The 22,417-nt window shown below is 41.1% G+C and overlaps 16 non-coding genes across 16 annotated transcripts; all 16 read right to left on the bottom strand.

The window, feature by feature from the left end:
• Positions 1-1,266: 1,266 nt before the first annotated feature.
• trnae-uuc (transfer RNA glutamic acid (anticodon UUC)) lies at positions 1,267-1,338 on the bottom strand. Its single transcript has one exon. It is a non-coding gene; the product is annotated as a tRNA-Glu (tRNA).
• A 1,810-nt stretch (positions 1,339-3,148) lies between these two features.
• trnae-cuc (transfer RNA glutamic acid (anticodon CUC)) lies at positions 3,149-3,220 on the bottom strand. The gene has a single exon. It is a non-coding gene; the product is annotated as a tRNA-Glu (tRNA).
• Positions 3,221-5,016: 1,796 nt separating this feature from the next.
• On the bottom strand, positions 5,017-5,088 carry trnae-cuc (transfer RNA glutamic acid (anticodon CUC)). The gene has a single exon. It is a non-coding gene; the product is annotated as a tRNA-Glu (tRNA).
• A 2,578-nt stretch (positions 5,089-7,666) lies between these two features.
• Positions 7,667-7,738, bottom strand: trnam-cau (transfer RNA methionine (anticodon CAU)). Its single transcript has one exon. It is a non-coding gene; the product is annotated as a tRNA-Met (tRNA).
• A 1,048-nt stretch (positions 7,739-8,786) lies between these two features.
• On the bottom strand, positions 8,787-8,858 carry trnae-uuc (transfer RNA glutamic acid (anticodon UUC)). The gene has a single exon. It is a non-coding gene; the product is annotated as a tRNA-Glu (tRNA).
• Positions 8,859-9,553: 695 nt separating this feature from the next.
• Positions 9,554-9,625, bottom strand: trnam-cau (transfer RNA methionine (anticodon CAU)). The gene has a single exon. It is a non-coding gene; the product is annotated as a tRNA-Met (tRNA).
• Positions 9,626-10,673: 1,048 nt separating this feature from the next.
• trnae-uuc (transfer RNA glutamic acid (anticodon UUC)) lies at positions 10,674-10,745 on the bottom strand. Its single transcript has one exon. It is a non-coding gene; the product is annotated as a tRNA-Glu (tRNA).
• Positions 10,746-11,441: 696 nt separating this feature from the next.
• Positions 11,442-11,513, bottom strand: trnam-cau (transfer RNA methionine (anticodon CAU)). The gene has a single exon. It is a non-coding gene; the product is annotated as a tRNA-Met (tRNA).
• A 1,048-nt stretch (positions 11,514-12,561) lies between these two features.
• trnae-cuc (transfer RNA glutamic acid (anticodon CUC)) lies at positions 12,562-12,633 on the bottom strand. Its single transcript has one exon. It is a non-coding gene; the product is annotated as a tRNA-Glu (tRNA).
• A 1,815-nt stretch (positions 12,634-14,448) lies between these two features.
• On the bottom strand, positions 14,449-14,520 carry trnae-cuc (transfer RNA glutamic acid (anticodon CUC)). The gene has a single exon. It is a non-coding gene; the product is annotated as a tRNA-Glu (tRNA).
• A 1,815-nt stretch (positions 14,521-16,335) lies between these two features.
• trnae-cuc (transfer RNA glutamic acid (anticodon CUC)) lies at positions 16,336-16,407 on the bottom strand. Its single transcript has one exon. It is a non-coding gene; the product is annotated as a tRNA-Glu (tRNA).
• A 1,808-nt stretch (positions 16,408-18,215) lies between these two features.
• Positions 18,216-18,287, bottom strand: trnae-uuc (transfer RNA glutamic acid (anticodon UUC)). The gene has a single exon. It is a non-coding gene; the product is annotated as a tRNA-Glu (tRNA).
• Positions 18,288-18,982: 695 nt separating this feature from the next.
• trnam-cau (transfer RNA methionine (anticodon CAU)) lies at positions 18,983-19,054 on the bottom strand. The gene has a single exon. It is a non-coding gene; the product is annotated as a tRNA-Met (tRNA).
• A 1,048-nt stretch (positions 19,055-20,102) lies between these two features.
• trnae-cuc (transfer RNA glutamic acid (anticodon CUC)) lies at positions 20,103-20,174 on the bottom strand. The gene has a single exon. It is a non-coding gene; the product is annotated as a tRNA-Glu (tRNA).
• Positions 20,175-20,869: 695 nt separating this feature from the next.
• trnam-cau (transfer RNA methionine (anticodon CAU)) lies at positions 20,870-20,941 on the bottom strand. Its single transcript has one exon. It is a non-coding gene; the product is annotated as a tRNA-Met (tRNA).
• A 1,048-nt stretch (positions 20,942-21,989) lies between these two features.
• trnae-cuc (transfer RNA glutamic acid (anticodon CUC)) lies at positions 21,990-22,061 on the bottom strand. The gene has a single exon. It is a non-coding gene; the product is annotated as a tRNA-Glu (tRNA).
• Between the last annotated feature and the right edge of the window lie 356 nt (positions 22,062-22,417).

Below are 22,417 nucleotides of genomic sequence, written 5' to 3' on the forward strand. Positions count from 1 at the left end.
GATTAAATAGAAGGTGGAACTGGGAGCTCGCGCTGAAACTCAGCTTCCATCATCTATATCGGCATCAGTTGAGAATAAACCTACACTTTGCTGACTAGCTTGGTTAATCCTGATTAGAAAAGCCATCAGTGAAAAGTAACACATTCTAGCAGAGGATGGTTTCAATCCATCGTCCTCTGGGTTATGGGCCCAGCACGCTTCCGCTGCGCCACTCTGCTGAATGCTCTCCTTCGATGGGACTTGAACCTAAAATACCTGGTTTAGGGGGCCAGTGCATTATACCTACGGGGCTATATACATCTAAATGACTCAAATTGCTTCAAAATGTGTTATCTAGATTCAAAGGTAATGCAGAACTGGGATCTTGCACAGAAGCACTGTGCTCTACCACTGAGCTACATCCCCATCTACTGCCTGTCATGATTTTTTTCCAAGCAAGGTTTGGAGACAACACCTTTCCCTTTGTGCCATGAACAGACTACTGAATGGCGCTGCAGGGGACTGAACCCAGGATTTCCTACATGCCCTTGATCTGAAAGAAATGCTGAGAAATGAAACATGCTGGTTTATAAAATGGAACGAAAGCTTGAAAGTTGTGCTCCCAAACAGACGTTGCTGACAGGATTCAATTCCAGTTGACAGAAATCCTAACCACTAGAGCATATGGGAAATGTAAGAATCAAGTGTAAAAGATTGAAGTGTAACATAAGCCTCATGGATGTTGGAGAGGTTAAGGAACAGTGCTCAGTTGGGGCACCAGCTTTTAAGCAAGCATTTTTACTATCTAAAAGTGCTTGGTTCTGCATGTAATGGAAAGAAGCCCACTCTACGTGCAACAAATCTCGTGATTTGTATTTTGCTTTTGCTAAATAGAAGTATTTCTTGATATTGAATACAGTTCATTTTGCTCTCAAATTTGAGATATTGTTTTGTTTCAAACAAAGCATTTGACTGAGTGCATGAAAACATTTTGGGTAAGAAGCACTATCTGGCCATTCTGAGTTTGTGTTGGATCCCTACTAGATATTCTGGCCGAGTGGTCTAAGGGGCTAGATTTAGGTTCGTGTCCCTGTGAAGGGATATATTCAAATCCAACAACTGTTAGACTGCATGGAAAAGCTAAACGTCGATTACTAGATATTAAAGCTGCGCCCAAATGCGTGATATTTTTCTATGCCTCGCTGGACACCAATTAAAGGTTTTTACACTTGTTTTCACAACATGTCCTGTGCGTAATGTGGATACAAGTCTTCCAAGAGCAGGATATTCCCATACCGGGAGTTGAACCCGGGCCACCTGGGTGAAAACCAGGAATCCTAACCACTAGACCATATGGGAAGGATTACAAAGCAACTGATTGAATTATAAAGTAGACCTCTGTGAGGTTTGAGAGTTGAGGAACAGTCCAAACAGTGCATATTTGGGGAATCAGCTTGTTAGCAAGCATTTTTAATCCAATCTAAAAGTGTTTGATTCTGCATGTAATTGAAAGAAGCCCATTCTAAATGGAAAAAGTCTCGTGATTTGTATGTTGCTTGTCGTTCAGCCAAACAAGACCATGGACCTGAAATCCACAATACGGGATTTTGGAGGCTATTGTCCTGTGCATTATAATTATGGGGTTTTGTACACCTAATAGACTCAAATTGCTTCAAAATGTGTAACCATAGTCCTTTTTTGACCTACATCTTGTTGGTTCAGCATGAGTATGCAATTTTACTAGGTGCTGATTGCTGGACCATTATCTTAAAGACAAGAGAGTTACTTAAACATAGCGTTGACTTTGATTACTTGTGAAGTAACATAGTCTTGAAAGAGTTCCTTCTCAGCTATTTTTCCCCCCAAAAAAGAAATGACAATGTAGGATGGATTAAATAAAAATGCTGCTCGATTAAATGGAAGGTGGAACTGGGAGCTCGCGCTGAAACTCAGCTTCCATCATCTATATCGGCATCAGTTGAGAATAAACCTACACTTTGCTGACTAGCTTGGTTAATCCTGATTAGAAAAGCCATCAGTGCAAAGTAACACATTCTAGCAGAGGATGGTTTCGATCCATCGACCTCTGGGTTATGGGCACAGCACGCTTCCGCTGCGCCACTCTGCTGAGTGCTCTCCTTCGATGGGACTTGAACCTAAAATACCTGGTTTAGGGGGCCAGTGCATTATACCTACGGGGCTATATACATCTAAATGACTCAAATTGCTTCAAAATGTGTTATCTAGATTCAAAGGTAATGCAGAACTGGGATCTTGCACAGAAGCACTGTGCTCTACCACTGAGCTACATCCCCATCTACTGCCTGTCATGATTTTTTTCCAAGCAAGGTTTGGACCTTTCCCTTTGTGCCATGAACAGACTACTGAATGGCGCTGCAGGGGACTGAACCCAGGATTTCCTACATGCCCTTGATCTGAAAGAAATGCTGAGAAATGAAACATGCTGGTTTATAAAATGGAACGAAAGCTTGAAAGTTGTGCTCCAAAACAGACGTTGCTGACAGGATTCAATTCCAGTTGACAGAAATCCTAACCACTAGAGCATATGGGAAATGTAAGAATCAAGTGTAAAAGATTGAAGTGTAACATAAGCCTCATGGATGTTGGAGAGGTTAAGGAACAGTGCTCAGTTGGGGCACCAGCTTTTAAGCAAGCATTTGTACTATCTAAAAGTGCTTGGTTCTGCATGTAATGGAAAGAAGCCCACTCTACGTGCAACAAATCTCGTGATTTGTATTTTGCTTTTGCTAAATAGAAGTATTTCTTGATATTGAATACAGTTCATTTTGCTCTCAAATTTGAGATATTGTTTTGTTTCAAACAAAGCATTTGACTGAGTGCATGAAAACATTTTGGGTAAGAAGCACTATCTGGCCATTCTGAGTTTGTGTTGGATCCCTACTAGATATTCTGGCCGAGTGGTCTAAGGGGCTAGATTTAGGTTCGTGTCCCTGTGAAGGGATATATTCAAATCCAACAACTGTTAGACTGCATGGAAAAGCTAAACGTCGATTACTAGATATTAAAGCTGCGCCCAAATGCGTGATATTTTTCTATGCCTCGCTGGACACCAATTAAAGGTTTTTACACTTGTTTTCACAACATGTCCTGTGCGTAATGTGGATACAAGTCTTCCAAGAGCAGCATATTCCCATACCGGGAGTTGAACCCGGGCCACCTGGGTGAGAACCAGGAATCCTAACCACTAGACCATATGGGAAGGATTACAAAGCAACTGATTGAATTATAAAGTAGACCTCAGTGAGGTTTGAGAGTTGAGGAACAGTCCAAACAGTGCATATTTGGGGAATCAGCTTGTTAGCAAGCATTTTTAATCCAATCTAAAAGTGTTTGATTCTGCATGTAATTGAAAGAAGCCCATTCTAAATGGAAAAAGTCTCGTGATTTGTATGTTGCTTGTCGTTCAGCCAAACAAGACCATGGACCTGAAATCCACAATACGGGATTTTGGAGGCTATTGTCCTGTGCATTATAATTATGGGGTTTTGTACACCTAATAGACTCAAATTGCTTCAAAATGTGTAACCATAGTCCTTTTTTGACCTACATCTTGTTGGTTCAGCATGAGTATGCAATTTTACTAGGTGCTGATTGCTGGACCATTATCTTAAAGACAAGAGAGTTACTTAAACATAGCGTTGACTTTGATTACTTGTGAAGTAACATAGTCTTGAAAGAGTTCCTTCTCAGCTATTTTTCCCCCCAAAAAAGAAATGACAATGTAGGATGGATTAAATAGAAGGTGGAACTGGGAGCTCGCGCTGAAACTCAGCTTCCATCATCTATATCGGCATCAGTTGAGAATAAACCTACACTTTGCTGACTAGCTTGGTTAATCCTGATTAGAAAAGCCATCAGTGAAAAGTAACACATTCTAGCAGAGGATGGTTTCAATCCATCGTCCTCTGGGTTATGGGCACAGCACGCTTCCGCTGCGCCACTCTGCTGAATGCTCTCCTTCGATGGGACTTGAACCTAAAATACCTGGTTTAGGGGGCCAGTGCATTATACCTACGGGGCTATATACATCTAAATGACTCAAATTGCTTCAAAATGTGTTATCTAGATTCAAAGGTAATGCAGAACTGGGATCTTGCACAGAAGCACTGTGCTCTACCACTGAGCTACATCCCCATCTACTGCCTGTCATGATTTTTTTCCAAGCAAGGTTTGGAGACAACACCTTTCCCTTTGTGCCATGAACAGACTACTGAATGGCGCTGCAGGGGACTGAACCCAGGATTTCCTACATGCCCTTGATCTGAAAGAAATGCTGAGAAATGAAACATGCTGGTTTATAAAATGGAACGAAAGCTTGAAAGTTGTGCTCCCAAACAGACGTTGCTGACAGGATTCAATTCCAGTTGACAGAAATCCTAACCACTAGAGCATATGGGAAATGTAAGAATCAAGTGTAAAAGATTGAAGTGTAACATAAGCCTCATGGATGTTGGAGAGGTTAAGGAACAGTGCTCAGTTGGGGCACCAGCTTTTAAGCAAGCATTTTTACTATCTAAAAGTGCTTGGTTCTGCATGTAATGGAAAGAAGCCCACTCTACGTGCAACAAATCTCGTGATTTGTATTTTGCTTTTGCTAAATAGAAGTATTTCTTGATATTGAATACAGTTCATTTTGCTCTCAAATTTGAGATATTGTTTTGTTTCAAACAAAGCATTTGACTGAGTGCATGAAAACATTTTGGGTAAGAAGCACTATCTGGCCATTCTGAGTTTGTGTTGGATCCCTACTAGATATTCTGGCCGAGTGGTCTAAGGGGCTAGATTTAGGTTCGTGTCCCTGTGAAGGGATATATTCAAATCCAACAACTGTTAGACTGCATGGAAAAGCTAAACGTCGATTACTAGATATTAAAGCTGCGCCCAAATGCGTGATATTTTTCTATGCCTCGCTGGACACCAATTAAAGGTTTTTACACTTGTTTTCACAACATGTCCTGTGTGTAATGTGGATACAATTCTTCCAAGAGCAGCATATTCCCATACCAGGAGTTGAACCCGGGCCACCTGGGTGAGAACCAGGAATCCTAACCACTAGACCATATGGGAAGGATTACAAAGCAACTGATTGAATTATAAAGTAGACCTCAGTGAGGTTTGAGAGTTGAGGAACAGTCCAAACAGTGCATATTTGGGGAATCAGCTTGTTAGCAAGCATTTTTAATCCAATCTAAAAGTGTTTGATTCTGCATGTAATTGAAAGAAGCCCATTCTAAATGGAAAAAGTCTCGTGATTTGTGTGTTGCTTGTCGTTCAGCCAAACAAGACCATGGACCTGAAATCCACAATACGGGATTTTGGAGGCTATTGTCCTGTGCATTATAATTATGGGGTTTTGTACACCTAATAGACTCAAATTGCTTCAAAATGTGTAACCATAGTCCTTTTTTGACCTACATCTTGTTGGTTCAGCATGAGTATGCAATTTTACTAGGTGCTGATTGCTGGACCATTATCTTAAAGACAAGAGAGTTACTTAAACATAGCGTTGACTTTGATTACTTGTGAAGTAACATAGTCTTGAAAGAGTTCCTTCTCAGCTATTTTTCCCCCCAAAAAAGAAATGACAATGTAGGATGGATTAAATAAAAATGCTGCTCGATTAAATGGAAGGTGGAACTGGGAGCTCGCGCTGAAACTCAGCTTCCATCATCTATATCGGCATCAGTTGAGAATAAACCTACACTTTGTTGACTAGCTTGGTTAATCCTGATTAGAAAAGCCATCAGTGCAAAGTAACACATTCTAGCAGAGGATGGTTTCGATCCATCGACCTCTGGGTTATGGGCACAGCACGCTTCCGCTGCGCCACTCTGCTGAGTGCTCTCCTTCGATGGGACTTGAACCTAAAATACCTGGTTTAGGGGGCCAGTGCATTATACCTACGGGGCTATATACATCTAAATGACTCAAATTGCTTCAAAATGTGTTATCTAGATTCAAAGGTAATGCAGAACTGGGATCTTGCACAGAAGCACTGTGCTCTACCACTGAGCTACATCCCCATCTACTGCCTGTCATGATTTTTTTCCAAGCAAAGTTTGGACCTTTCCCTTTGTGCCATGAACAGACTACTGAATGGCGCTGCAGGGGACTGAACCCAGGATTTCCTACATGCCCTTGATCTGAAAGAAATGCTGAGAAATGAAACATGCTGGTTTATAAAATGGAACGAAAGCTTGAAAGTTGTGCTCCCAAACAGACGTTGCTGACAGGATTCAATTCCAGTTGACAGAAATCCTAACCACTAGAGCATATGGGAAATGTAAGAATCAAGTGTAAAAGATTGAAGTGTAACATAAGCCTCATGGATGTTGGAGAGGTTAAGGAACAGTGCTCAGTTGGGGCACCAGCTTTTAAGCAAGCATTTTTACTATCTAAAAGTGCTTGGTTCTGCATGTAATGGAAAGAAGCCCACTCTACGTGCAACAAATCTCGTGATTTGTATTTTGCTTTTGCTAAATAGAAGTATCTCTTGATATTGAATACAGTTCATTTTGCTCTCAAATTTGAGATATTGTTTTGTTTCAAACAAAGCATTTGACTGAGTGCATGAAAACATTTTGGGTAAGAAGCACTATCTGGCCATTCTGAGTTTGTGTTCGATCCCCACTAGATATTCTGGCCGAGTGGTCTAAGGGGATAGATTTAGGTTCGTGTCCCTGTGAAGGGATGCATTCAAATCCAACCACTGTTAGACTGCATGGAAAAGCTAAAGGTCGATTACTAGATATTAAAGCTGCGCCCAAATGCGTGATATTTTTCTATGCCTCGCTGGACACCAATTAAAGGTTTTAACACTTGTTTTCACAACATGTCCTGTGCGTAATGTGGATACAAGTCTTCCAAGAGCAGGATATTCCCATACCGGGAGTTGAAACCGGGCCACCTGGGTAAAACCCAGGAATCCTAACCGCTAGACCATATGGGAAGGATTACAAAGCAACTGATTGAATTATAAAGTAGACCTCAGTGATGTTTGAGAGTTGAGGAACAGTCCGAACAGTGCATATTTGGGGAATCAGCTTGTTAGCAAGCATTTTTAATCCAATCTAAAAGTGTTTGATTCTGCATGTAATTGAAAGAAGCCCATTCTAAATGGAAAAAGTCTCGTGATTTGTATGTTGCTTGTCGTTCAGCCAATAAGACCATGGACCTGAAATCCACAATACGGGATTTTGGAGGCTATTGTCCTATGCATTATAATTATGGGGTTTTGTACACCTAATGGATTCAAATTGCTTAAAAATGTGTAACCATAGTTCTTTTTTGACCTACATCTTGTTGGTTCAGCATGAGTATGCAATTTTACTAGGTGCTGATTGCTGGACCATTATCTTAAAGACAAGAGAGTTACTTAAACATAGCGTTGACTTTGATTACTTGTGAAGTAACATAGTCTTGAAAGAGTTCCTTCTCAGCTATTTTTCCCCCCAAAAAAGAAATGACAATGTAGGATGGATTAAATAAAAGTGCTTCTCGATTAAATGGAAGGTGGAACTGGGAGCTCGCGCTGAAACTCAGCTTCCATCATCTATATCGGCATCAGTTGAGAATAAACCTACACTTTGCTGACTAGCTTGGTTAATCCTGATTAGAAAAGCCATCAGTGCAAAGTAACACATTCTAGCAGAGGATGGTTTCGATCCATCGACCTCTGGGTTATGGGCCCAGCACGCTTCCGCTGCGCCACTCTGCTGAGTGCTCTCTTTCGATGGGACTTGAACCTAAAATCCCTGGTTTAGGGGGCCAGTGCATCATACCTACGGGGCTATATACATCTAAATGACTCAAATTGCTTCAAAATGTGTTATCTAGATTCAAAGGTAATGCAGAACTGGGATCTTGCACAGAAGCACTGTGCTCTACCACTGAGCTACATCCCCATCTACTACCTGTCATGATTTTTTTCCAAGCAAGGTTTGGAGACAACACCTTTCCCTTTGTGCCATGAACAGACTACTGAATGGCGCTGCAGGGGACTGAACCCAGGATTTCCTACATGCCCTTGATCTGAAAGAAATGCTGAGAAATGAAACATGCTGGTTTATAAAATGGAACGAAAGCTTGAAAGTTGTGCTCCCAAACAGACGTTGCTGACAGGATTCAATTCCAGTTGACAGAAATCCTAACCACTAGAGCATATGGGAAATGTAAGAATCAAGTGTAAAAGATTGAAGTGTAACATAAGCCTCATGGATGTTGGAGAGGTTAAGGAACAGTGCTCAGTTGGGGCACCAGCTTTTAAGCAAGCATTTTTACTATCTAAAAGTGCTTGGTTCTGCATGTAATGGAAAGAAGCCCACTCAACGTGCAACAAATCTCGTGATTTGTATTTTGCTTTTGCTAAATAGAAGTATTTCTTGATATTGAATACAGTTCATTTTGCTCTCAAATTTGAGATATTGTTTTGTTTCAAACAAAGCATTTGACTGAGTGCATGAAAACATTTTGGGTAAGAAGCACTATCTGGCCATTCTGAGTTTGTGTTGGATCCCCACTAGATATTCTGGCCGAGTGGTCTAAGGGGATAGATTTAGGTCCGTGTCCCTGTGAAGGGATGCATTCAAATCCAACCACTGTTAGACTGCATGGAAAAGCTAAAGGTCGATTACTAGATATTAAAGCTGCGCCCAAATGCGTGATATTTTTCTATGCCTCGCTGGACACCAATTAAATGTTTTTACACTTGTTTTCACAACATGTCCTGTGCGTAAAGTGGATACAAGTCTTCCAAGAGCAGGATATTCCCATACCGGGAGTTGAACCCGGGCCACCTGGGTGAAAACCAGGAATCCTAACCGCTAGACCATATGGGAAGGATTACAAAGCAACTGATTGAATTATAAAGTAGACCTCAGTGATGTTTGAGAGTTGAGGAACAGTCCAAACAGTGCATATTTGGGGAATCAGCTTGTTAGCAAGCATTTTTAATCCAATCTAAAAGTGTTTGATTCTGCATGTAATTGAAAGAAGCCCATTCTAAATGGAAAAAGTCTCGTGATTTGTATGTTGCTTGTCGTTCAGCCAATAAGACCATGGACCTGAAATCCACAATACGGGATTTTGGAGGCTATTGTCCTATGCATTATAATTATGGGGTTTTGTACACCTAATGGACTCAAATTGCTTCAAAATGTGTAACCATAGTTCTTTTTTGACCTACATCTTGTTGGTTCAGCATGAGTATGCAATTTTACTAGGTGCTGATTGCTGGACCATTATCTTAAAGACAAGAGAGTTCCTTAAACATAGCGTTGACTTTGATTACTTGTGAAGTAACATAGTCTTGAAAGAGTTCCTTCTCAGCTATTTTTCCCCCAAAAAAGAAATGACAATGTAGGATGGATTAAATAAAAGTGCTGCTCGATTAAATGGAAGGTGGAACTGGGAGTTCGCGCTGAAACTCAGCTTCCATCATCTATATCGGCATCAGTTGAGAATAAACCTACACTTTGCTGACTAGCTTGGTTAATCCTGATTAGAAAAGCCATCAGTGCAAAGTAACACATTCTAGCAGAGGATGGTTTCGATCCATCGACCTCTGGGTTATGGGCCCAGCACGCTTCCGCTGCGCCACTCTGCTGAGTGCTCTCCTTCGATGGGACTTGAACATAAAATACCTGGTTTAGGGGGCCAGTGCATTATACCTACGGGGCTATATACATCTAAATGACTCAAATTGCTTCAAAATGTGTTATCTAGATTCAAAGGTAATGCAGAACTGGGATCTTGCACAGAAGCACTGTGCTCTACCACTGAGCTACATCCCCATCTACTGCCTGTCATGATTTTTTTCCAAGCAAGGTTTGGAGACAACACCTTTCCCTTTGTGCCATGAACAGACTACTGAATGGCGCTGCAGGGGACTGAACCCAGGATTTCCTACATGCCCTTGATCTGAAAGAAATGCTGAGAAATGAAACATGCTGGTTTATAAAATGGAACGAAAGCTTGAAAGTTGTGCTCCCAAACAGACGTTGCTGACAGGATTCAATTCCAGTTGACAGAAATCCTAACCACTAGAGCATATGGGAAATGTAAGAATCAAGTGTAAAAGATTGAAGTGTAACATAAGCCTCATGGATGTTGGAGAGGTTAAGGAACAGTGCTCAGTTGGGGCACCAGCTTTTAAGCAAGCATTTTTACAATCTAAAAGTGCTTGGTTCTGCATGTAATGGAAAGAAGCCCACTCTACGTGCAACAAATCTCGTGATTTGTATTTTGCTTTTGCTAAATAGAAGTATTTCTTGATATTGAATACAGTTCATTTTGCTCTCAAATTTGAGATATTGTTTTGTTTCAAACAAAGCATTTGACTGAGTGCATGAAAACATTTTGGGTAAGAAGCACTATCTGGCCATTCTGAGTTTGTGTTGGATCCCCACTAGATATTCTGGCCGAGTGGTCTAAGGGGCTAGATTTAGGTTCGTGTCCCTGTGAAGGGATGCATTCAAATCCAACCACTGTTAGACTGCATGGAAAAGCTAAAGGTCGATTACTAGATATTAAAGCTGCGCCCAAATGCGTGATATTTTTCTATGCCTCGCTGGACACCAATTAAAGGTTTTTACACTTGTTTTCACAACATGTCCTGTGCGTAATGTGGATACAAGTCTTCCAAGAGCAGGACATTCCCATACCGGGAGTTGAACCCGGGCCACCTGGGTGAAAACCAGGAATCCTAACCGCTAGACCATATGGGAAGGATTACAAAGCAACTGATTGAATTATAAAGTAGACCTCAGTGATGTTTGAGAGTTGAGGAACAGTCCAAACAGTGCATATTTGGGGAATCAGCTTGTTAGCAAGCATTTTTAATCCAATCTAAAAGTGTTTGATTCTGCATGTAATTGAAAGAAGCCCATTCTAAATGGAAAAAGTCTCGTGATTTGTATGTTGCTTGTCGTTCAGCCAATAAGACCATGGACCTGAAATCCACAATACGGGATTTTGGAGGCTATTGTCCTGTGCATTATAATTATGGGGTTTTGTACACCTAATAGACTCAAATTGCTTCAAAATGTGTAACCATAGTCCTTTTTTGACCTACATCTTGTTGGTTCAGCATGAGTATGCAATTTTACTAGGTGCTGATTGCTGGACCATTATCTTAAAGACAAGAGAGTTACTTAAACATAGCGTTGACTTTGATTACTTGTGAAGTAACATAGTCTTGAAAGAGTTCCTTCTCAGCTATTTTTTCCCCCAAAAAAGAAATGACAATGTAGGATGGATTAAATAAAAGTGCTGCTCGATTAAATGGAAGGTGGAACTGGGAGCTCGCGCTGAAACTCAGCTTCCATCATCTATATCGGCATCAGTTGAGAATAAACCTACACTTTGCTGACTAGCTTGGTTAATCCTGATTAGAAAAGCCATCAGTGGAAATAAACACATTCTAGCAGAGGATGGTTTCGATCCATCGACCTCTGGGTTATGGGCCCAGCACGCTTCCGCTGCGCCACTCTGCTGAGTGCTCCCCTTCAATGGGACTTGAACCTAAAATACCTGGTTTAGGGGGGCAGTGCATTATACCTACGGGGCTATATACATCTAAATGACTCAAATTGCTTCAAAATGTGTTATCTAGATTCAAAGGTAATGCAGAACTGGGATCTTGCACAGAAGCACTGTGCTCTACCACTGAGCTACATCCCCATCTACTGCCTGTCATGATTTTTTTCCAAGCAAGGTTTGGAGACAACACCTTTCCCTTTGTGCCATGAACAGACTACTGAATGGCGCTGCAGGGGACTGAACCCAGGATTTCCTACATGCCCTTGATCTGAAAGAAATGCTGAGAAATGAAACATGCTGTTTTATAAAATGGAACGAAAGCTTGAAAGTTGTGCTCCCAAACAGACGTTGCTGACAGGATTCAATTCCAGTTGACAGAAATCCTAACCACTAGAGCATATGGGAAATGTAAGAATCAAGTGTAAAAGATTGAAGTGTAACATAAGCCTCATGGATGTTGGAGAGGTTAAGGAACAGTGCTCAGTTGGGGCACCAGCTTTTAAGCAAGCATTTTTACAATCTAAAAGTGCTTGGTTCTGCATGTAATGGAAAGAAGCCCACTCTACGTGCAACAAATCTCGTGATTTGTATTTTGCTTTTGCCAAATAGAAGTTTTTCTTGATATTGAATACAGTTCGTTTTGCTCTCAAATTTGAGATATTGTTTTGTTTCAAACAAAGCATTTGACTGAGTGCATGAAAACATTTTGGGTAAGAAGCACTATCTGGCCATTCTGAGTTTGTGTTGGATCCCCACTAGATATTCTGGCTGAGTGGTTTAAGGGGCTAGATTTAGGTTCGTGTCCCTGTGAAGGGATGCATTCAAATCCAACAACTGTTAGACTGCATGGAAAAGCTAAAGGTCGATTACTAGATATTAAAGCTGCGCCCAAATGCGTGATGTTTTTCTATGCCTCGCTGGACACCAATTAATGGTTTTTACACTTGTTTTCACAACATGTCCTGTGCGTACTGTGGATACAAGTCTTCCAAGAGCAGGATATTCCCATACCGGGAGTTGAACCCGGGCCACCTGGGTGAGAACCAGGAATCCTAACCGCTGGACAATATGGAAAGGATTACAAAGCAAATGATTGAAGTATAAAGTAGACCTCAGTGATGTTTGAGAGTTGAGAAACAGTCCAAACAGTGCATATTTGGGGAATCAGCTTGTTAGCAAGCATTTTTAATCCAGTCTAAAAGTGTTTGATTCTGCATGTAATTGAAAGAAGCCCATTCTAAATGGAAAAAGTCTCGTGATTTGTATGTTGCTTGTCGTTCAGCCAATAAGACCATGGATCTGAAATCCACAATACGGGATTTTGGAGGCTATTGTCCTGTGCATTATAATTATGGGGTTTTGTACACCTAATAGACTCAAATTGCTTCAAAATGTGTAACCATAGTCCTTTTTTGACCTACATCTTGTTGATTCAGCATGAGTATGCAATTTTACTAGGTGCTGATTGCTGGACCATTATCTTAAAGACAAGAGAGTTCCTTAAACATAGCGTTGACTTTGATTACTTGTGAAGTAACATAGTCTTGAAAGAGTTCCTTCTCAGCTATTTTTCCCCAAAAAAAGAAATGACAATGTAGGATGGATTAAATAAAAGTGCTGCTCGATTAAATGGAAGGTGGAACTGGGAGCTCGCGCTGAAACTCAGCTTCCATCATCTATATCGGCATCAGTTGAGAATAAACCTACACTTTGCTGACTAGCTTGGTTAATCCTGATTAGAAAAGCCATCAGTGCAAAGTAACACATTCTAGTAGAGGATGGTTTCGATCCATCGACCTCTGGGTTATGGGCCCAACACGCTTCCGCTGCGCCACTCTGCTGAGTGCTCTCCTTCGATGGGACTTGAACCTAAAATACCTGGTTTAGGGGGCCAGTGCATTATACCTACGGGGCTATATACATCTAAATGACTCAAATTGCTTCAAAATGTGTTATCTAGATTCAAAGGTAATGCAGAACTGGGATCTTGCACAGAAGCACTGTGCTCTACCACTGAGCTACATCCCCATCTACCACCTGTCATGATTTTTTTCCAAGCAAGGTTTGGAGACAACACCTTTCCCTTTGTGCCATGAACAGACTACTAAATGGCGCTGCAGGGGACTGAACCCAGGATTTCCTACATGCCCTTGATCTGAAAGAAATGCTGAGAAATTAAACATGCTGGTTTATAAAATGGAACGAAAGCTTGAAAGTTGTGCTCCCAAACAGACGTTGCTGACAGGATTCAATTCCAGTTGACAGAAATCCTAACCACGAGAGCATATGGGAAATGTAAGAATCAAGTGTAAAAGATTGAAGCGTAACATAAGCCTCATGGCTGTTGGAGAGGTTAAGGAACAGTGCTCAGTTGGGGCACCAGCTTTTAAGCAAGCATTTTTACTATCTAAAAGTGCTTGGTTCTGCATGTAATGGAAAGAAGCCCACTCTACGTGCAACAAATCTCGTGATTTGTATTTTGCTTTTGCCAAATAGAAGTTTTTCTTGATATTGAATACAGTTCGTTTTGCTCTCAAATTTGAGATATTGTTTTGTTTCAAACAAAGCATTTGACTGAGTGCATGAAAACATCTTGGGTAAGAAGCACTATCTGGCCATTCTGAGTTTGTGTTGGATCCCCACTAGATATTCTGGCCGAGTGGTCTAAGGGGCTAGATTTAGGTTCGTGTCCCTGTGAAGGGATGCATTCAAATCCAACAACTGTTAGACTGCATGGAAAAGCTAAAGGTCGATTACCAGATATTAAAGCTGCGCCCAAATGCGTGATATTTTTCTATGCCTCGCTGGACACCAATTAAAGGTTTTTACACTTGTTTTCACAACATGTCCTGTGCGTACTGTGGATACAAGTCTTCCAAGAGCAGGATATTCCCATACCGGGAGTTGAACCCGGGCCACCTGGGTGAGAACCAGGAATCCTAACTGCTGGACCATATGGAAAGGATTACAATGCAAATGATTGAAGTATAAAGTAGACCTCAGTGATGTTTGAGAGTTGAGAAACAGTCCAAACAGTGCATATTTGGGGAATCAGCTTGTTAGCAAGCATTTTTAATCCAGTCTAAAAGTGTTTGATTCTGCATGTAATTGAAAGAAGCCCATTCTAAATGGAAAAAGTCTCGTGATTTGTATGTTGCTTGTCGTTCAGCCAATAAGACCATGGACCTGAAATCCACAATACGGGATTTTGGAGGCTATTGTCCTGTGCATTATAATTATGGGGTTTTGTACACCTAATAGACTCAAATTGCTTCAAAATGTGTAACCATAGTCCTTTTTTGACCTACATCTTGTTGGTTCAGCATGAGTATGCAATTTTACTAGGTGCTGATTGCTGGACCATTATCTTAAAGACAAGAGAGTTCCTTAAACATAGCGTTGACTTTGATTACTTGTGAAGTAACATAGTCTTGAAAGAGTTCCTTCTCAGCTATTTTTCCCCCAAAAAAGAAATGACAATGTAGGATGGATTAAATAAAAGTGCTGCTCGATTAAATGGAAGGTGGAACTGGGAGCTCGCGCTGAAACTCAGCTTCCATCATCTATATCGGCATCAGTTGAGAATAAACCTACACTTTGCTGACTAGCTTGGTTAATCCTGATTAGAAAAGCCATCAGTGCAAAGTAACACATTCTAGCATAGGATGGTTTCGATCCATCGACCTCTGGGTTATGGGCCTAGCACGCTTCCGCTGCGCCACTCTGCTGAGTGCTCTCCTTCGATGGGACTTGAACCTAAAATACCTGGTTTAGGGGGCCAGTGCATTATACCTACGGGGCTATATACATCTAAATGACTCAAATTGCTTCAAAATGTGTTATCTAGATTCAAAGGTAATGCAGAACTGGGATCTTGCACAGAAGCACTGTGCTCTACCACTGAGCTACATCCCCATCTACTGCCTGTCATGATTTTTTTCCAAGCAAGGTTTGGAGACAACACCTTTCCCTTTGTGCCATGAACAGACTACTGAATGGCGCTGCAGGGGACTGAACCCAGGATTTCCTACATGCCCTTGATCTGAAAGAAATGCTGAGAAATGAAACATGCTGGTTTATAAAATGGAACGAAAGCTTGAAAGTTGTGCTCCCAAACAGACGTTGCTGACAGGATTCAATTCCAGTTGACAGAAATCCTAACCACGAGAGCATATGGGAAATGTAAGAATCAAGTGTAAAAGATTGAAGCGTAACATAAGCCTCATGGCTGTTGGAGAGGTTAAGGAACAGTGCTCAGTTGGGGCACCAGCTTTTAAGCAAGCATTTTTACTATCTAAAAGTGCTTGGTTCTGCATGTAATGGAAAGAAGCCCACTCTACGTGCAACAAATCTCGTGATTTGTATTTTGCTTTTGCCAAATAGAAGTTTTTCTTGATATTGAATACAGTTCGTTTTGCTCTCAAATTTGAGATATTGTTTTGTTTCAAACAAAGCATTTGACTGAGTGCATGAAAACATCTTGGGTAAGAAGCACTATCTGGCCATTCTGAGTTTGTGTTGGATCCCCACTAGATATTCTGGCCGAGTGGTCTAAGGGGCTAGATTTAGGTTCGTGTCCCTGTGAAGGGATGCATTCAAATCCAACAACTGTTAGACTGCATGAAAAAGCTAAAGGTCGATTACTAGATATTAAAGCTGCGCCCAAATGCGTGATATTTTTCTATGCCTCGCTGGACACCAATTAAAGGTTTTTACACTTGTTTTCACAACATGTCCTGTGCGTACTGTGGATACAAGTCTTCCAAGAGCAGGATATTCCCATACCGGGAGTTGAACCCGGGCCACCTGGGTGAGAACCAGGAATCCTAACCGCTGGACCATATGGAAAGGATTACAAAGCAAATGATTGAAGTATAAAGTAGACCTCAGTGATGTTTGAGAGTTGAGAAACAGTCCAAACAGTGCATATTTGGGGAATCAGCTTGTTAGCAAGCATTTTTAATCCAGTCTAAAAGTGTTTGATTCTGCATGTAATTGAAAGAAGCCCATTCTAAATGGAAAAAGTCTCGTGATTTGTATGTTGCTTGTCGTTCAGCCAATAAGACCATGGACCTGAAATCCACAATACGGGATTTTGGAGGCTATTGTCCTGTGCATTATAATTATGGGGTTTTGTACACCTAATAGACTCAAATTGCTTCAAAATGTGTAACCATAGTCCTTTTTTGACCTACATCTTGTTGGTTCAGCATGAGTATGCAATTTTACTAGGTGCTGATTGCTGGACCATTATCTTAAAGACAAGAGAGTTCCTTAAACATAGCGTTGACTTTGATTACTTGTGAAGTAACATAGTCTTGAAAGAGTTCCTTCTCAGCTATTTTTCCCCCAAAAAAGAAATGACAATGTAGGATGGATTAAATAAAAGTGCTGCTCGATTAAATGGAAGGTGGAACTGGGAGCTCGCGCTGAAACTCAGCTTCCATCATCTATATCGGCATCAGTTGAGTATAAACCTACACTTTGCTGACTAGCTTGGTTAATCCTGATTAGAAAAGCCATCAGTGCAAAGTAACACATTCTAGCAGAGGATGGTTTCGATCCATCGACCTCTGGGTTATGGGCCCAACACGCTTCCGCTGCGCCACTCTGCTGAGTGCTCTCCTTCGATGGGACTTGAACCTAAAATACCTGGTTTAGGGGGCCAGTGCATTATACCTACGGGGCTATATACATCTAAATGACTCAAATTGCTTCAAAATGTGTTATCTAGATTCAAAGGTAATGCAGAACTGGGATCTTGCACAGAAGCACTGTGCTCTACCACTGAGCTACATCCCCATCTACTGCCTGTCATGATTTTTTTCCAAGCAAGGTTTGGACCTTTCCCTTTGTGCCATGAACAGACTACTGAATGGCGCTGCAGGGGACTGAACCCAGGATTTCCTACATGCCCTTGATCTGAAAGAAATGCTGAGAAATGAAACATGCTGGTTTATAAAATGGAACGAAAGCTTGAAAGTTGTGCTCCCAAACAGACGTTGCTGACAGGATTCAATTCCAGTTGACAGAAATCCTAACCACTAGAGCATATGGGAAATGTAAGAATCAAGTGTAAAAGATTGAAGTGTAACATAAGCCTCATGGATGTTGGAGAGGTTAAGGAACAGTGCTCAGTTGGGGCACCAGCTTTTAAGCAAGCATTTTTACTATCTAAAAGTGCTTGGTTCTGCATGTAATGGAAAGAAGCCCACTCTACGTGCAACAAATCTCGTGATTTGTATTTTGCTTTTGCCAAATAGAAGTTTTTCTTGATATTGAATACAGTTCGTTTTGCTCTCAAATTTGAGATATTGTTTTGTTTCAAACAAAGCATTTGACTGAGTGCATGAAAACATCTTGGGTAAGAAGCACTATCTGGCCATTCTGAGTTTGTGTTGGATCCCCACTAGATATTCTGGCCGAGTGGTCTAAGGGGCTAGATTTAGGTTCGTGTCCCTGTGAAGGGATGCATTCAAATCCAACAACTGTTAGACTGCATGGAAAAGCTAAAGGTCGATTACTAGATATTAAAGCTGCGCCCAAATGCGTGATATTTTTCTATGCCTCGCTTGACACCAATTAAAGGTTTTTACACTTGTTTTCACAACATGTCCTGTGCGTAATGTGGATACAAGTCTTCCAAGAGCAGGATATTCCCATACCGGGAGTTGAACCCGGGCCACCTGGGTGAAAACCAGGAATCCTAACCGCTAGACCATATGGGAAGGATTACAAAGCAACTGATTGAATTATAAAGTAGACCTCAGTGATGTTTGAGAGTTGAGGAACAGTCCAAACAGTGCATATTTGGGGAATCAGCTTGTTAGCAAGCATTTTTAATCCAATCTAAAAGTGTTTGATTCTGCATGTAATTGAAAGAAGCCCATTCTAAATGGAAAAAGTCTCGTGATTTGTATGTTGCTTGTCGTTCAGCCAATAAGACCATGGACCTGAAATCCACAATACGGGATTTTGGAGGCTATTGTCCTGTGCATTATAATTATGGGGTTTTGTACACCTAATAGACTCAAATTGCTTCAAAATGTGTAACCATAGTCCCTTTTTGACCTACATCTTGTTGGTTCAGCATGAGTATGCAATTTTACTAGGTGCTGATTGCTGGACCATTATCTTAAAGACAAGAGAGTTACTTAAACATAGCGTTGACTTTGATTACTTGTGAAGTAACATAGTCTTGAAAGAGTTCCTTCTCAGCTATTTTTCCCCCAAAAAAGAAATGACAATGTAGGATGGATTAAATAAAAGTGCTGCTCGATTAAATGGAAGGTGGAACTGGGAGCTCGCGCTGAAACTCAGCTTCCATCATCTATATCGGCATCAGTTGAGAATAAACCTACACTTTGCTGACTAGCTTGGTTAATCCTGATTAGAAAAAACATCAGTGCAAATAAACACATTCTAGCAGAGGATGGTTTCGATCCATCGACCTCTGGGTTATGGGCCCAGCACGCTTCCGCTGCGCCACTCTGCTGAGTGCTCTCCTTCGATGGGACTTGAACGAAAAATACCTGGTTTAGGGGGCCAGTGCATTATACCTACGGGGCTATATACATCTAAATGACTCAAATTGCTTCAAAATGTGTTATCTAGATTCAAAGGTAATGCAGAACTGGGATCTTGCACAGAAGCACTTTGCTCTACCACTGAGCTACATCCCCATCTACTGCCTGTCATGATTTTTTTCCAAGCAAGGTTTGGAGACAACACCTTTCCCTTTGTGCCATGAACAGACTACTGAATGGTGCTGCAGGGGACTGAACCCAGGATTTCCTACATGCCCTTGATCTGAAAGAAATGCTGAGAAATGAAACATGCTGGTTTATAAAATGGAACGAAAGCTTGAAAGTTGTGCTCCCAAACAGACGTTGCTGACAGGATTCAATTCCAGTTGACAGAAATCCTAACCACTAGAGCATATGGGAAATGTAAGAATCAAGTGTAAAAGATTGAAGTGTAACATAAGCCTCATGGATGTTGGAGAGGTTAAGGAACAGTGCTCAGTTGGGGCATCAGCTTTTAAGCAAGCATTTTTACTATCTAAAAGTGCTTGGTTCTGCATGTAATGGAAAGAAGCCCACTCTACGTGCAACAAATCTCGTGATTTGTATTTTGCTTTTGCTAAATAGAAGTATTTCTTGATATTGAATACAGTTCATTTTGCTCTCAAATTTGAGATATTGTTTTGTTTCAAACAAAGCATTTGACTGAGTGCATGAAAACATTTTGGGTAAGAAGCACTATCTGGCCATTCTGAGTTTGTGTTGGATCCCCACTAGATATTCTGGCCGAGTGGTCTAAGGAGCTAGATTTAGGTTCGTGTCCCTGTGAAGGGATGCATTCAAATCCAACCACTGTTAGACTGCATGGAAAAGCTAAAGGTCGATTACTAGATATTAAAGCTGCGCCCAAATGCGTGATATTTTTCTATGCCTCGCTGGACACCAATTAAACGTTTTTACACTTGTTTTCACAACATGTCCTGTGCGTAATGTGGATACAAGTCTTCCAAGAGCAGGATATTCCCATACCGGGAGTTGAACCCGGGCCACCTGGGTGAGAACCAGGAATCCTAACCGCTAGACCATATGGAAAGTATTACAAAGCAAATGATTGAAGTATAAAGTAGACCTCAGTGATGTTTGAGAGTTGAGAAACAGTCCAAACAGTGCATATTTGGGGAATCAGCTTGTTAGCAAGCATTTTTAATCCGGTCTAAAAGTGTTTGATTCTGCATGTAATTGAAAGAAGCCCATTCTAAATGGAAAAAGTCTCGTGATTTGTATGTTGCTTGTCGTTCAGCCAATAAGACCATGGACCTGAAATCCACAATACGGGATTTTGGAGGCTATTGTCCTGTGCATTATAATTATGGGGTTTTGTACACCTAATAGACTCAAATTGCTTCAAAATGTGTAACCATAGTCCCTTTTTGACCTACATCTTGTTGGTTCAGCATGAGTATGCAATTTTACTAGGTGCTGATTGCTGGACCATTATCTTAAAGACAAGAGAGTTACTTAAACATAGCGTTGACTTTGATTACTTGTGAAGTAACATAGTCTTGAAAGAGTTCCTTCTCAGCTATTTTTTCCCCCAAAAAAGAAATGACAATGTAGGATGGATTAAATAAAATACTGCTCAATTAAATGGAAGGTGGAACTGGGAGCTCGCGCTGAAACTCAGCTTCCATCATCTATATCGGCATCAGTTGAGAATAAACCTACACTTTGCTGACTAGCTTGGTTAATCCTGATTAGAAAAAACATCAGTGCAAATAAACACATTCTAGCAGAGGATGGTTTCGATCCATCGACCTCTGGGTTATGGGCCCAGCACGCTTCCGCTGCGCCACTCTGCTGAGTGCTCTCCTTCGATGGGACTTGAACGTAAAATACCTGGTTTAGGGGGCCAGTGCATTATACCTACGGGGCTATATACATCTAAATGACTCAAATTGCTTCAAAATGTGTTATCTAGATTCAAAGGTAATGCAGAACTGGGATCTTGCACAGAAGCACTTTGCTCTACCACTGAGCTACATCCCCATCTACTGCCTGTCATGATTTTTTTCCAAGCAAGGTTTGGAGACAACACCTTTCCCTTTGTGCCATGAACAGACTACTGAATGGTGCTGCAGGGGACTGAACCCAGGATTTCCTACATGCCCTTGATCTGAAAGAAATGCTGAGAAATGAAACATGCTGGTTTATAAAATGGAACGAAAGCTTGAAAGTTGTGCTCCCAAACAGACGTTGCTGACAGGATTCAATTCCAGTTGACAGAAATCCTAACCACTAGAGCATATGGGAAATGTAAGAATCAAGTGTAAAAGATTGAAGTGTAACATAAGCCTCATGGCTGTTGGAGAGGTTAAGGAACAGTGCTCAGTTGGGGCACCAGCTTTTAAGCAAGCATTTTTACTATCTAAAAGTGCTTGGTTCTGCATGTAATGGAAAGAAGCCCACTCTACGTGCAACAAATCTCGTGATTTGTATTTTGCTTTTGCTAAATAGAAGTATTTCTTGATATTGAATACAGTTCATTTTGCTCTCAAATTTGAGATATTGTTTTGTTTCAAACAAAGCATTTGAGTGAGTGCATGAAAAAATTTTGGGTAAGAAGCACTATCTGGCCATTCTGAGTTTGTGTTGGATCCCCACTAGATATTCTGGCCGAGTGGTCTAAGGAGCTAGATTTAGGTTTGTGTCCCTGTGAAGGGATGCATTCAAATCCAACCACTGTTAGACTGCATGGAAAAGCTAAAGGTCGATTACTAGATATTAAAGCTGCGCCCAAATGCGTGATATTTTTCTATGCCTCGCTGGACACCAATTAAAGCTTTTTACACTTGTTTTCACAACATGTCCTGTGCGTAATGTGGATACAAGTCTTCCAAGGGCAGGATATTCCCATACCGGGAGTTGAACCCGGGCCACCTGGGTGAGAACCAGGAATCCTAACCGCTAGACCATATGGGAAGGATTACAAACCAACTGATTGAATTATAAAGTAGACCTCAGTGATGTTTGAGAGTTGAGGAACAGTCCAAACAGTGCATATTTGGGGAATCAGCTTGTTAGCAAGCATTTTTAATCCAATCTAAAAGTGTTTGATTCTGCATGTAATTGAAAGAAGCCCATTCTAAATGGAAAAAGTCTCGTGATTTGTATGTTGCTTGTCGTTCAGCCAATAAGACCATGGACCTGAAATCCACAATACGGGATTTTGGAGGCTATTGTCCTGTGCATTATAATTATGGGGTTTTGTACACCTAATAGACTCAAATTGCTTCAAAATGTGTAACCATAGTCCTTTTTTGACCTACATCTTGTTG

This window comes from Eucyclogobius newberryi, unplaced genomic scaffold (assembly GCF_026437365.1).
Source record: "Eucyclogobius newberryi isolate DKJ021-1_F unplaced genomic scaffold, fEucNew1.0.hap1 SCAF_211, whole genome shotgun sequence".
NCBI classification, from domain to species: domain Eukaryota; kingdom Metazoa; phylum Chordata; class Actinopteri; order Gobiiformes; family Gobiidae; genus Eucyclogobius; species Eucyclogobius newberryi.